The 12153-nt window shown below is 47.8% G+C and overlaps 1 protein-coding gene and 1 long non-coding RNA gene across 2 annotated transcripts in view; one reads left to right on the top strand and one right to left on the bottom strand.

Annotated features, from left to right (window-relative positions):
• The window catches only part of LOC135212070 (uncharacterized), a 37019-nt gene extending 31842 nt beyond the window's left edge, over positions 1-5177 (bottom strand). Inside the window, exon 1 of the long non-coding RNA XR_010313814.1 lies at positions 5043-5177. This is a non-coding gene — a long non-coding RNA (uncharacterized LOC135212070). The remainder of the gene's footprint in view (positions 1-5042) is intronic.
• Positions 1-12153, top strand: part of LOC135212071 (signal recognition particle 9 kDa protein-like) — a 223467-nt gene that overhangs the window by 156089 nt on the left and 55225 nt on the right. The gene's annotated exons all lie outside the window — the stretch shown is intronic.

The following is a 12153-nucleotide window of genomic DNA, read 5'->3' as shown; positions in this document are numbered from 1 at the left end:
ATCTCAAGAGTCGGAGGCAATAAGGCAAAGATCCAAAAAGGGTTTGACTTAATGGCAGTCTCTCCTTCCTCCCCTTGCTAGAGGAAGGAGCAAGACTGCTTCAATGTTTCTTGAAAGAAAAATAAAATGGGAGCTCCATGTGTAGTCTTACCGGATCAGACACCAGTTCCACCTAGTGTAGGTTTGAATCCAATTCTCATCCTGAAGGAAGACGAGGAAGGAGGAGGAGAGGCCAGTCACTCTCGTGAACCCTCTCACTTTCAGAACCACACCTTAGGTGAGATGCTACCTGTTCTGTTAGAGGAGCCAGGTAAGAAAACAACTTGTTGAGCAACCACCACAGGTCCAAGAGAACAAAGGTTCCAAGGACTTGTGGGCAAAGACTCGAAGGTAGGAAGACATAAATAAATCTGGTCTGATGAAACCACATCTTTGCTTCCAGGCCGACAAATTCTTCCAGAATTCAAGGGATGGACTAAGCCCTTGGCTTAGTGAGTTCTCAGTCAGAATATACAGTTGTTAACGCCAGTTGTAGTGTACGCTCTTCCAATTGTTTCACAAAGCCAGAACAGAAGATGTGTCCGAGACACTTCTTCCTTGGGCGAGAAGTACTAGCAAAAAGTGCCATCGACATTCAGGTTAGAAATATAGTCTTTGGAAAGCACCTCAACACTCAACAGGACAAAGCAGTGATGGATTACTGAGTTGCAAAGTCCAAAAGGGAGGGTATAGTTCAATATTCCAACCTGGCAACAGGTGCCAGAGGGTACGGAATTTGCTACGACATCTGAGACGCAGTTGACTTAATGATCCCCATTCCATTTTTTTTAATGCTTACAACCATGTAGGTCCGTGAAGAGAGTCTATTCTCTTCGCCAATGCCGGAGCAAGAAAGTAAATGGACTTAAGTCAGATCTCTGTCTAGACGACTAACGCAAGGGTGTGTGTGGGCCAAGAGACATAAACCCTAAAACAAGAGTCGTATGGCGTCCAAGGGCCTGAGGTCCCTGCGAGGCAAGACTGACTGAAACTTCTCATTGGTAGCTAAATCTTGACTGAGAAGAAAAGACTACCTTCAGATGAAGGACTAAGCCAAAAGTGGATTTTGGTCTTTCAGCTTAATTGGAAAAAAAATTGTGGCCAAGAAGACGAGGAAGTCAACGACCTCTTGAAGAACGGCTCTGACCAGAGATAGAGTCCTGTCAATGACACAACCAATGAATACAGCTCTAATCCCTGTATTACTGCAGTCAGAAGACTGAAAGAGACGTTCAGTAATTTCCGTTGCTGCTCGGCGAGAAAGCCTATGCTAGCAAGGAAAGCTAGTCTCCAGTCATGAAGGCACAGGGATTGTCCTGCCTGACAAACTGTTCCATGTGTCACAGACACAAAAGACTGGGTCAGGGAAGAATTCTCTCAGTGCCTCTGAAGCAGAGCTAGCCAGTCAGGTGAAAGGCGAAGTCTTCCAGCATTCATCCTCAAATTTGGGATGAAAAAGGCTTGCTGAACCCTTTGTGAATTAGATAAATACGTAGAGGTAGTCCCATAAAAGTCAGCATGCATCATCATAACAGCCCCATTGGGTCAGGTGCGATGGAGCAGAAGACCTACAATAACAGCCCATGGGTCAGGTGCGATGGAGCAGAAGACCTACAGACTTCTGCTCTGCTGAACGGCAAACAGAAAGACGATAGGGAGTCCTCAACTTAAGCTACCCTCAAAAAAGACAGAGTGAAGGAAACATTCTGCCTCAATCACTCGAATCCAGAGGCTGAGCTTGCCTCCCAATACATCCCAACCCAGAAATGTATTTGGCTGACAGAACTATCTAGTATGCATTACAGTCACACTCTAGCAACTCCAATGTTAATCAGAAACAGGAAGGAAACATGACCCTCATGTTTGTTGGCATATGCCACTACTGTGGTGTTATTGCTCTACAATAACACTGATTGTCTCTAACAACCAATCCTGACACAATCCTGATACTCTCAGAAGGCTAGAAAAGCTGCCTTGAGTTCCAGGTTGTTGATAAGAAGGTACTTATTGTCTCGGTTGCACACCTCCTTACAGACCTTACATCTTGTTCGGGTTGCCCCAGGTCCTTCAGTATGAGGCACCTCTAATGTCTACCAGAGAGTTGCTAGTACATCTTCCGGTATATTTTGTATCTTCCAATCTTGGATGGTCTGGGATGCAGTTTAGATATTTGTCGAGCTTATTCTTAAACACATCTACGCTCACTCCTCTTATATTCCTCAGATGAGCTGGCAAAGCATTGAATAGACGCTGCATTATCGATGCTGGTGCGTAGTGGATTAATGTCCTGTGTGCTTTCCTTATTTTTCCTGGTATAGTTTTGGGCACTATTAATCTACCTCTGCTTGCTCTTTCTGATATTTTTAGCCCCAAGATGTTTTCAGCTATTTCCTTCTATCTGTTTCCATGCCTGAATTATCATGTAGCGTTCTCTTCTCCTTTTTAGACTATATAATCTTAAGTATTGTAGTCTTTCCCAGTAGTCAAGGTCCTTAACTTCTTCTATTCTAGCTGTAAAGGACCTTTGTACACTCTCTATTTGTGCAATATCCTTTTGATAGTGTGGGTACCATATCATATTGCAATATTCAAGTGGACTACGAACATATGTTTTATAAAGCTTAATCATGTGTTCAGCTTTTCTTGTTTTGAAGTGCCGTAACAACATTCCCATTTTTGCTTTACATTTTGCCAACAGAATTGCTATTTGATCGTTGCATAACATGTTCCTATTCATCATCACACCAAGGTCTTTAACTGCTTCCTTATTTGTGATTGTCTCATTATTAGGTCCCCTATATGCATATAGCTTTCCTTCTCTGTCTCCATAGTTTATTGATTCAAATTTATCAAGAGTTAAATACCATCCTATTTACCTCTGCCCAATCATATACGTACTTTGTTAAGGTCTCTTTGTAGCGCATTCCTATCTTCATCACAAGTAATTTCTCTACTTATTCTTGTGTCATCGGCGAAACTACTCACTACCGAGTCCTTAACATTACTGTCTATGTCTGCAATCATAATAACAAACAGTTTGCTCGAATAGGTTATGGGTGCGTACCTATCCCTCATACAGTGCATCTGAGAACAGAAGCATGTTGTGAGGGGAATATGCAAGCATGTTCAAAGGTGCCTGTCGATCAAGCCCTCAGTCTAAATCCTTCCTACCCTGAGAAGGAAAATGATTAAAGGCTGGAGGCAAGCCTCCTTCATATTCTACTAAAGAGAGTGAAGGGGAAGCTGCCTCAAGGGAAGGCTTCTGTGGTGTCGACAGGAGACCATAGACGACAAGCTCTAGCTGAGTCACTCCTGAATCGGGAACACGGAAGAGGAGATGGAACGGAAGTCCTGGCTATGTTGCTGTTAAGTCTTCAGTGAGGTATCTGCAGAAGAAGACTGCCCATTATGTGCAATCTCTTCCCTCTCTTTCCTTCTTGATGGTAAGAGGGTTGAAAGACACACATATGTGCACTTTCCATGAAGAAGGCAATGTTTCTGTGATTGCCCTTTAAAGTCTGAGACTACTTAGGATACCAAGAAAGGGCTGGCCTGACCCTATGGTCAAGCCAAATGGTTATGAAGACCCAAAGGTCTTAGCCATTGCCCAGAGGACAAGACAGTCTGTCAATTCTCTAAGAGAGAAGCAGAACCAAGTAAAGGACCAATCCTATGGGTCACAACAACTCAAAACTTACAAGTCTGGAGATCCAAATAAGAACAAAGTCCCTCTTCTTAGCACCAGAAAAGCCCACAGGTTGCTGTCTCGTGTTGGGTAGAACTCCTCCCTCCCCCCAATTGAGACAGTCTCCATAAGGCAAAGTCCTCTCCATGAAGGATCACATTAGGAAAGTTAAGCCTCACAGGAAGAGATGGATCACAAATCCTGTCACGAGACTGCCTGGAGAGACATCATGGTGCCGTGCCCTCCAGGCTCACCGTTTCTTGCTATGAGAGGAATGTCCTTCGTGGCAAGGAAAGCAGCAGGAGAATCAAGTCTGGATGAAGCAGAGACAGAACAAACTGCAGTCGGTATAAGGCCCCTAAGAGAAGAAGAATCACTTCCGTCAATGCAGAGGAGGGGGAAGAGAGCATGGTTGGGAGTTTCAATTGAATGAACTCTGGACTAAAATGCCCTTGCTAGCAAGAACTGCTGTGACCCTATTGAAACTCCTGTTCCCTCCCAGAACTGCAAGGGCTTTGAGCAGTGAAAATCATTCACAGGGAAGGTCACGGTCTTATCCCCGAGATCATTGTGCTGACAAATCTCAAATCTCTGCAAAATGAAAATCAAGGATGTATGTTTCCTGAGGAAGACCTACATAGCCTTCCAGGCTGCAATACTTTTGATCTTGTCTCCTTGAAGGGAGAATCTTGACAGATCCTAAGAAACCTTCTTCGACTACTCAGGTACATGACGAAAAGATCCAAGAATCAATCCTGAGTAAAACCTTGTTGTTGAACTCCGACAAGAGACAAACTCTTCAAAGCCCTCTCTGTTTGCCTCACATCTCTCAGACCAACCAAGAGGATCAAGATTACAGGTAGGAAGAAAAAGCACTCCTACCTGTCCTGCCAGAGGAAACTAGCAGGGGGAAGGAGGGTGCTTATGCTGTGAAGAGAGCAGAAAGTTTATTCAAACAGAGTTGAGCACTTGATTTGGCCGATCACGTGAACACGATCTGAGACTGGGCAGCGAGCAGGGTGAGTGGGTCAAGCTAAGACGAGAGAGCCTAGTTGAGCCTCAACCTATCACTTAAACACTATCGGGGGCTGGGTGGGGTATAACTCACCTGCCAAGAAATAGAGCTGTTCTCAGAAAATGCTCAAATCTCTCTCTTGAGGCCAAAGCCTCTCAAAAAGGCTCAAAGGAGGATTCTGTGTCTGCTATCCTGAGTACTGAGAATTTCAAAATTTAAGTTGCTGCACAAATGGAAAGTATAAAGCTATGTAATAACTTGGTAGGTTACTTATATGAGACTGAAGATTACTAGGATACTCACAGCTCTGTCATCAGTAACTTTAACCTTCAGGCAAGTATTGCTGTGATCATATTTCATGGTACATCTTGTCTGAAAATCAAGCATCATCATCAGTTCAATTGCACTGCAATGTAAAAAACAGGTTCACACTTATAGCTCAGATTAAAACTATAGTACAATGCTTCTAAGCTAGTTAAGTTAACAGACACAAAATACAATAATTTTAAGAACCTATTAAAAATATTAAAATATACATTTTCAAAGGCTCATTTTTTTGTAATTCAATTAAAACATGACAATTTGTCGAAAATTGCATTTTTTCCTAACTATACAAACCTAGGTCCTTTAACAATAGGAAGTAGCTAGCGGCAGCTGGAACGGTCGTAAGCTTCGAACAAGGGGAGAACGGTAGTTAACTGCTTGTCCGATCGTCGCGCGAGGTAAACAAATCACTTTTGCTTTTGGCCCATGCAAAATACACAGAGTGAGGGGTGGCATGAGGAGGGACTATATGTAAAGGACCTCAGGTTTGTATAGTTAGGAAAAATGCAATTTTCGACAATTGTCATTTGTTCCGATACGTAATACAAAACCATCGGTCCTTTAACAATAGGAAGACTCACTCTTGGTGGGAGGAATCTGAGTCTTTTGATGAACAGACTGGTGTTCGTCCATCCCTGGAATGCCTCCCTGGTCGTAAGAGCGAGGGAGGGATCCAAGCCTCTGTCCGATTGATCGGGGTGTGCACCGCAGGATCAATGGTCAGACCTCTGGGCCGAGTACTAAGAGAGAGGCAAGCGTATCTCTTTGTACCAGCATTGTAAGAACTTTTTCCTTTACATGAGCAAATATAAAGCAATGGGTTTGTCTCATGTAGCATCCACTTTCTCCCTTGTTGGAGAAAGTGGTGGATATACACTCCTATCTCTAGTTAAAGAGATAGGATGGAAGCTCTGTTGAATAGCTTACCTGCATCTGACTCCCTTCCAGCGTGGTAACGACCGTATCCCTCTGCCCACAGGTAGAGGTAGAGAAAGATGGTGAAGAGAAGCCAGTCACTCTCTCATTCGCACATTCATTCTCCCAGTCATACCAGGAATCGATGCTGTTCTGCCTGCTCGGGTGCTGGGTAAGCTTACACAACGTGTTGAGCAGCCACCACAGGTCCAAGGAAAAAGTATCCAAGGACTTGTGGGCAATATCCCGAAGGTAGAAGGACGTGAAGGTGGTCTGGTTGGCCCAGACACCTGCCTTCAGGACCTGCGCCACGGAGAAGTTCTTACGGAACGCTAAGGAGGGTCCGATACCTCTGACTTCGTGGGCTCTCGGTCGGAGCGTACGGATGTCGTCGCTACCATCAGCCTCATACGCTCTCCTGATCACCTCACGCAGCCAGAAAGAAAGCGTGTTCTTGAAAGAAACTTCTTTCTTGGTAACCCCAGTGCTAACGAAGAGGCGTCGACACTCAGGCCTGAGGTGTCGAGTTCTCTTCAGATAGCGCCGTAGCGCCCTCACAGGACAAAGCAGCATCTCATCCGCATCGTTATCGGTGAAGTCCAGAAGGGAGGGGATCGTGAAAGACTCGAACCTGTCGTCAGGGATCGACGGATTCTGAGTCTTGGCTACGAGTTCGGGACGAAATCGAGCGTCACAGATCCCCAGCCTCTGGTGTGTTTAACATCATAAGAAAGACCATGTAGTTCCCCTACTCTCTTCGCCGATGCCAGGGCCAGCAAGAAGAGGGTCTTGAGGGTCAGATCCCTGTCTGACGACTCTCGGAGTGGCTCGAAGGGTCTTCGAGTCAAACTCCTAAGGACGAGAGTCACATCCCACGCAGGGGGCCTGAGTTCCCTGGGTGGGCAAGACCTTTCGAAGCTCCTCATTAGCAAGGAGATCTCGAACGAATTCGAGATGTCCAGTCCCCTCAGTTTAGGACGAGAGCCAGGCGGCTCTATATCCTTTAACTGTGGGTACTGAGAGGAGCTTCTCTCGGCGAAGAAACACGAGGAAATCCGCTACCTGCTGAAGAGTGGCTCTGAGAGGAGACAGACCCTGTCTACGGACACCAACCACAGAAGACGGCCCACTTCCCCTGGTACACAGCTGCAGAGGACTGTCGGACGTGTCCAGCCATCTCTGTTGCTGCGCTACGAGAAAAGCCTCTCGTCCGCAAGAGATGGTGGATAACAGCCAGCCGTGAAGTTGAAGGGACTGGACTGCTTGGTGGTACCGTTCTACGTGTGGCTGGGCTAGAAGGTTGTGCCAATTGGGTAGCTCTCTCGGTGCGTCCGCAAGAAGAGCCAGCACGTCCGGATACCAAACGGCTTGAGGCCGTTTGGGAGCCACCAGGATCATTCTGAGATTGGGAGTGACCAGCGCTCGACTGATCACTTTCCGAATCAGACAGAAGGGAGGAAAGGCGTAGGCGAAGAGGTTGTCCCAGGGGTGTTGGAGCGTCCTCTGCAGCTGCCCATGGGTCCGGCACGGTTGAAAAGAAAACCTGAAGTTTTCTGTTGTGCCGGGTGGCGAACAGGTCTACGGACCGGTCGCCCCCACAGGTTGAAGAGCCTTTCCGCCACGTCTTGGTGTAGAGACCATTCGGTCCCTATCACCTGATCCCGATGGCTGAGCTTGTCCGCTACTACATTCCTCTAGCCTGGAATGTAGCGTGCTGACAGCTCTATCGAGTGAGCCGTGGCCCACTCGTGCACCTGCACCGTCAACTGATGGAGCGGAAGAGACACTAGGCCCCCCTGCTTGTTGACATATGCCACTACTGTGGTGTTGTCGCACATCAAACACCACTGAGTGTCCCACCAAGCGGTCCTTGAAACTCTCGGAGAGCGTTGAACGCCGCCTTGAGTTCCAGGACATTGATGTGAAGGTGCTTTTAGTGATTGGGTCCACCCACACACATGCAGCAAGGCACAACTCCTCCAGGTGTGCGCCCCATCCCTCGGTCGATGCATCTGAGAACAGAAGCATCTCCGGGGGGGGGAGGGGGGGAGCCGTATGGCAAAAACTCCTCTTAAGAGGTTCTTGTCGTCGAGCCACCAGGCTAGGTCCTGCCCCCTGTCAAACCCTTTATGTCCCCCCGTGAGAGGCCAACCCGGGGAAAAAGGTGAAGGTACGGATCCGTTGGCCTGAGACCAACTCTCCCTTAGCCTCCACTGGAGAGACCGCAGGTGAAGACGCCCGTGAGGGACTAACTTCTCGAGTGACGACAGATGGCCGATCACGACTTGCCATTGCTGTGCTGCCTGTTCCTGCCGAGACAGGAACCGGCCGGCTGCCTCCCTGAATTTGCTGATAACGCAAGTCTGCGGGAAAGACCTGCCCTGCTACCGTGTCTATCAGCATACCCAGGTACTTCATCTTCTGCTTGGGTTCGAGATCGGACTTCTCGTAGTTTATCACGATCCCCAGATCGCGACAAAACTTGAGGAGTCGATCTCTGTCCTGTAGCAACTGCGAGCGGGAGCTCGCCAGGACTAGCCAATCGTCGAGATACCTCAGAAGACGTATCCCGTGCGAATGGGCCCAAGCTGACACCAGAGTGAACACTCGCGTGAACACCTGTGGGCAGTTGGAGAGACCGAAACAAAGTGCCCCTGAAATTGGTAAAAAAACCGTCCCGTCGAAGATGAAGCGGAGGTACTTTCTGGAGGACTGATGGATGGGTATTTGAAAATACGCGTCCTTCAAGTCCACTGAAAGCATGAAATCGTTCCCCCTGATCGAGTCGAGCACCGAGCGTGCCGACTCCATCGTGAACCGCGTCGTGCGAACGAAGCGGTTCAGGGGAGAGAGGTCTATCACCGAACGCCAGCCCCCCCCCGATGCCTTCTCCACTAGGAAGAGGCGGCTGTAAAAGCCTGGTGACTGGTCCTCCCACGATTTCTACAGCTCGTTTCGCCAGCATGGTCTTGATCTCCTGTCGAAGAGCGTTGTCCTTTGCTGATCCCCGCGGACATAGGTCTGTAGATGGACCGGTTTGGAGATGAGGGGGGGCGAGACTCGAAGGGTAGTAGATATCCCTCCCGAAGGACGTTCTACTATCCAGTTCCGGCGCCAGTAGCGCTGCCAGGTCGCCCAATGGCTCGCCAGCACCCCCCACTTCCAGCAGCAGGTGAGGGGGAACGCCGTCCCTAGCGTTTCCCTCCTCGTTTCGACTTCTTCCCACCACCTCCTCAGGGAAAGGAGGGTTGGGAGGAGGGCTGATTACGGCCTCCTCTAGCAGACATCGAAACAGCAGGAGTCTTCACACGGGGCTTGGACGGTGCAACCGTCTTCGCCGCCGTGGAAGCGCTAGCCAAGCTCTTTGGCTTGGCCGCAGTCGCTCGAGATTGCCCAGTAACCTTCGAGACTGCCTGGTGAACTAAGCGGTCACTGTCATCAGTGCGCCGCCTTTCCACCGCAGCGTCCACCATCTCTCCGGGAAAGAGAGCTGGGGAACTCCTAATGGGTCCATTGCGAAGCCCGAGTGCCGCCTCACGCCCGGCCCCCTTGGTCACTCGGGTAAGGACTGCGTCCCTACGTCGAAGAACCAAGTTGGCCCACAGGTTAGCAGTCTGATGGGCGAGGTAAGAGATTGATTGATTTATTAATTCTTACTGGCGTCGCAACGACGAGGTTATTGACGCCGTATCATTAAAAGGAATTGCAAAGGAAAAAGTCAATTAAAATGCTATTAATATGTTTATATAAATCTGTCAGAGAACTACAGAGAACCCAAAAACACACAAAATACCTATCTCACCTACACACCTATTTCAAATTAATTGTAAAACAAAACAAAAAATACAAGCAACATAGGCACCCCGGCAAACTTCCAAATTCTACAGAGTTCTGTCAAAATAAATAGATATTAAAAGTACTAAAATGACAATTTGTCGAAAATTGCATTTTCCTAACTATACAAACCTGAGGTCCTTTAACAATAGGAAGGTAACTAGCGGCAGCTGGGACGGTCGTAAGCTTCGAACAGGGGAGAACGGTAGTTTAACTGCTTGTCCGATCGTGCGCGCCCGCCCCGCGCGCCCGAGAGGTGAAGAATCACTTTTGCTTTAGGCCCATGCAAAAAGTTGCAGAGGTGAGGGGTGCATGAGGTGGGACTATATGTAAAGGACCTCAGGTTTGTATAGTTAGGAAAAATGCAATTTTCGACAAATTGTCATTTGTTCCGATACGAATACAAACACGCTGGTCCTTTAACAATAGGAAGACTCACTTCTTGGTGGGAGGAATCTGAGTCTTTTTGGTGAACAGACTGGTGTTCATCCAACCCTGGAGTGCCTCCCTGGTCGTAAGAGCAAGGGAAAGGGAGGGATCCAAACCTCTTGTCCGATTGATTCGGGGTGGTGCACCGCAGGATCAATGGTACAGACCTCTGGGGCCAAGTACTAAGTAGAGAGGCAAAGCGTTAATCTCTTCGTACCAGCAAAGCAAGAAACTTGTTCCTGTTTTTTGCAAGAGACAAATCATAAAATGATGGGTTTGTCTCAATTTGGCATCCACTTCCCTCCCCCTTGTTGGAGGAAGTGGTGGATATTTACTCCTATCCTACTGAAAGGGATAGGATGGTGCTCTATTGAGTAGCTCACCTGCATCTCGTCCTTACCCAGCAGGGTGACGACCGTGTCCCTCTACCCAGAGGTATAGAGGGAAGAAAAAGATGGGAAGAGGAGCCAGTCACACTCTCATTCCTCATCCATCTTACGGTCACACCAGGACTCGATGCTGTTCAGCCTGCGAGGGTTCTGGGTTAACTACACAACGTGTTGAGCAACCACCACGGTTCCCAAGGAAAAAGATCCAAGGAACTGTGGGCAATATCCCGAAGGTAGAAGGAGGTGCATGCGGTCCGGTTTCTTGGGACCAGGCTCCTGCCTTCATTACCTGCGCCACGGAGAAGTTCTTGCGGAACGCGAGAGAATGATGAAGAGGCGTCCACACTCATCCTGGGTCGAGTTCTTCAGACAGCTCCGTCGCGCCTTCACAGGACAAAGCAGCATAGCCTTCGTATCGGAGGCGTGAAGTCCATTAGGGAGGGTATTGTGAAGGACTCGAACCAATCGTCAGTTACCGAAGGGTTCTGAGTCTTCGCTACGAAGATCGGTACGAAATCGAGCGTCACAAATCCCATCCCTTTGTGCTTGACTTCATCAAGAGAAGTCATGCAGTTACCTAAGACGAAAAGAAGGGGATAGTCATATGACCTATCCCTCTTCTCGACTTTGGTTATGTACAGTACTCATACTGACAAGCTATTAAGACGAAGTAATGATTGTTCTGGAACAACCGAACTAAGTCCACAGCATAGTTTCGTAACTGACTCGGGCGCTCTGACAGCTGCCGACTGACTGGTCAGAATCAGTAGAGGCAAGTTGTCCAAGCATCCGGGTAAGTCACGTGACCTTCGCCTTTAAAGAGTTATGCTGAGAGACCAAACAAATAAAACAAAAATATTTGTTAGTCACCGATGCCGGACGGCGCGGCGATGATTCTCTTAATGCATAAGCTCAAAAGGCGAAAGAAATCAATTGCCTTCAAAAGACCGAGGTCCCTGATGGCAAGAAAATCTCATGGACGTTGAATCTCAGCTTAAGGAGAAACAACACTATGTGACGTTGAAGACGAAGGTAGGCAAATGAATGCAACCTACGTCTTCCAGCTGAATCGAGAGAAGGAATCTCAAGATTCTAAACCTGTGCTTACAATGACTGAAAACGCTAAACCGCCATTTCATTGCTGTCCGGTGTGCAATGAAAGCGGGGCGTTCTTCAGTAATGAAACACAGGGGAGTGCCGCCTGAAGAACTGCTTCTCATGGGCTGAACGTTTGGAAGTAGAGCTGGCAGGTGTGGGAGTAGGCGATGTCTTTCAATACATCTGACTAATGGGCCGGGGGTGAACAATGAACAATTGCACACCTCCGAATACAAGATATTTTGAGGACAAACTCAGATTCCGCAAAAATCATTCGCATTATCGATATAACGATGCAGCAAGAGACTATTACAGAATTCTGTTACCGTGCGGTAAACAGAAAGATGAGAGTCGAATAGATATCTCTGTTTAAAATTCTCGCAATACGAAGACGATGAATACTAGCGTCACAGCAGTAGATGGTC

This window comes from Macrobrachium nipponense, chromosome 40, assembly GCF_015104395.2.
Source record: "Macrobrachium nipponense isolate FS-2020 chromosome 40, ASM1510439v2, whole genome shotgun sequence".
NCBI lineage: Eukaryota > Metazoa > Arthropoda > Malacostraca > Decapoda > Palaemonidae > Macrobrachium > Macrobrachium nipponense.
The sequence above is the reverse complement of the archived record's forward strand: the minus strand, read 5'-3'. Positions and strand labels throughout refer to the sequence as shown.